The following is a 3,085-nucleotide window of genomic DNA, read 5'->3' on the forward strand; positions in this document are numbered from 1 at the left end:
TAATGATGATGTGAGGATGTGCATCCCACCTGAGTTGAGGGGCCCATAAGAATTATATATTATTTTGATAAAAATTATATATATGTTTTAGTTATATAATTAGTATAATATTTTTTTCAAATAATCATATATAGTTATAAAAAAAATATTATAACAAAATTACCTTATAACGAAAGATCAAACGAACTTCTAAATCAAATATAAGATGATTGACGGGTGTTATTTACTGATTGAGAGGATTGTTGTATTAGTTTTTCGGTTGAGAGGAAGTTGTGAGAGAGTTTACGGGGGAGAGGGGGTACTTATAGCCGAGAGGAGATAGTGTAATTATACAAGGCGCGGCCTATTCACCGCGCCTTGCATAATTGTCTCAGTTAAAGCAAAGGGTCAGAATTAAAGCAAAGGCGTGGCCCATGCACCGCACTATACTCCTACGTGGCAGAAAGTGCGGCCCCTGAATCACGCCTTACCCAGTGTTTTGTCATGTCAGCATAAGATGCGGTGCAGAGGCCGCGCCTTACCACACGTGGCGTCACATCAACGTAAGACGCAGTACAATGGTCGCCCTTCCTGCAAAGGGTGTTAGATCGAGAAATAAACTCTAAACGGTGTCTGACAGGGAATAAATGATTAAAAGGGTGATATTTTGGGAAATTCGCCATATATTCTCACCGTTACTTTTTTCCATTTTTTCATTTAGTTACTCGTATAAACAATCTTGGTTCTCCCTCAAATAATAATAACAATATTAGTGTTCTTTTTGTTGATATTCATCGTATTTTAAAGATTAAAAATTGTAATTTTTTTTAAAATGTCGATAAAAGAATATATGAGACCTTTGTATTTCTTAAAAAATGATTTTTTAATAATTTTTGTACTTAATGTGACCTTTAAACTTATAAAAAATTTAACGTGACTATTTAACTAACGATTTTCGTCGTTGATTGTTACGATGTTGATGTGATATTTTACGATACTGACGTGGCAGTTTATAGTATTGATTTGACAAACCATATTGGTTGGTGACGTTGTTGATGATGTGTGAGATTGACTAAATTGATTTCTTTGATTGAGTTCGACGGCCAAATTGAATTTTGTTGAAAACATTTTGATGTTTCGATATAACAAACTAAGTATAAATGAATTTTAAGATTTTACAAAGAATTTTATAAGTATATTCGATTCAATTAATCGAATATCAAATTATTACTCCAAGTCTTTCAAGATCAATTTCAAACCTTACTAAATGTGTAAAATTGTGTTTTATACTTAATATATATTTTTGAAATAATTTTCACAAAGTATTTTGAACTAAATTCAAGCCTAAAATCAATATTTCAAAGGGATGCACTGATGCACCGATGCACCAATCCATGCATCGATGCACCAATCCATGCATCGATGCACCAATGAATAAATTGAACATCGAATGCAGTTTATGCATCAATGCACTCTCCATGCATCGATGCACTCAGGTTTTAATGAAAACATCGAATGCATTTGATGCATCGATGCACAATCCATGCATCGGTGCACTCTTAGTGCACCGATGCACTAAGGGTCCAACGGTCAAAATGTTTGAATTTTAAACTTGATGCACCGATGCACCTTGTGTATGCATCGATGCACTGACGGTCCTAACTTATTTTATTAATTGTTTTCACACTTAAACGGCTCTATTGACTCCACTAATCATCCCCAACGTTCAAAAATCAATTGAAGGAGTATTTAAACAAGCTTAAAATCCATTGATCAATAACAAGAAACAACAAGAATCAAGAATTAAGAGAGAATCAAATATAAAGCATCAAACCTCAAGTTTGAGCATTTCAAGCCAATTTTTCATTCAATATTCATTTTGCTTTCAAGAACACTACTTGTACTCAATGTATTCATTTTTTAGTGTTATTTTCTTTATTCTAGAATTGTGCAAACAATCTACCTTGTGAGGATTTCCTTGTAAGTTTGCAAATTTGTAATATTCTCTTTGAGAAAAAGTGTTCTCAAGAATTGGGGTATATTCTTGAGGGAGTTGTAAGGTTATCTCTTTAGCCTCAAAAGAAATAACAAATTAGTGAATTTGTTGGAAAATCCTCAGTGTGGATAGCTAAGGTAGTGGACGTAGACTTTGGTTGAGAAAATCGAACCACTCTAAATCGTTTTACAATTACTTTCAATTTTCTGCAAAAACTTCTATCAAAATTTTAATTGCCAATTTACCCCCTCTTGGCCAATTCCATCAATCGATTAACTCAATAATTGGTATCAGAGCTACACTCATTTGAAGGTTTAATTGCCTTTTGATTCGATTCGGGAAGAGTTACATCGATAATCAAGTCATCAATGGCCTCTACTTCAAACTTCGACTCCGGTCTCGATTCGATGCCTGTCAACAAGCCTCATTTCTTCAATTAAGCTAACTATGCCTATTGGAAGAATATGATGATGCATTTCATTCAAGCAAGTGACATGGGAGCATAGAATGTTGTAGAAGACGGATATATCAAGCCTCTCACTCATCCAAGATTGTGGAGTGAATGAGAGACAAGAATGTTCCAGCTCAACTCCAAAGCCATCCATATCATATTTTATGCTCTTGGACCAGATGAATATGGAAGAGTTTCATCTTGTACAACCGCAAAAGAAATATGGTATAAACTACAAGTCACTCATGAAACACCGATGAGGTAAAAGAATCTAAAATTAGTCTTCTAACATATAGCTATGAAAATTTCAGGATAAAACCAAATGAAGATATCAAAGCTATGACGGATAGATTTTCAACGATTGTCAATGGTCTCAAATCATATGGATATATCATTTCAAACAAGAAGCTTGTAAAGAAGTTAGTTTACTTACTTCCAAAATCGTGGCAATCGAAGAAGCCGACAATCATCGAGGCTAAAAACCTAAAGTGCTTAACTCTTGAAGAGTTAATCGGTTCCTTTCTCACTCATGAAATGATGCTTAAAGATGAGGTGGACCTCGATAAGATTGACGAGACACCAAAGGAGAAGGAGAAGAAGAAAAACATTGGAGTTGCTCTCAAATCCAAAAATGAGAGTGATTCGGATGAAGATGACGA

The sequence above is a fragment of the Hibiscus syriacus genome, unplaced genomic scaffold, assembly GCF_006381635.1.
Source record: "Hibiscus syriacus cultivar Baekdansim isolate YM2019G1 unplaced genomic scaffold, ASM638163v2 tig00000715_pilon, whole genome shotgun sequence".
In the NCBI taxonomy this organism is placed as follows: domain Eukaryota; kingdom Viridiplantae; phylum Streptophyta; class Magnoliopsida; order Malvales; family Malvaceae; genus Hibiscus; species Hibiscus syriacus.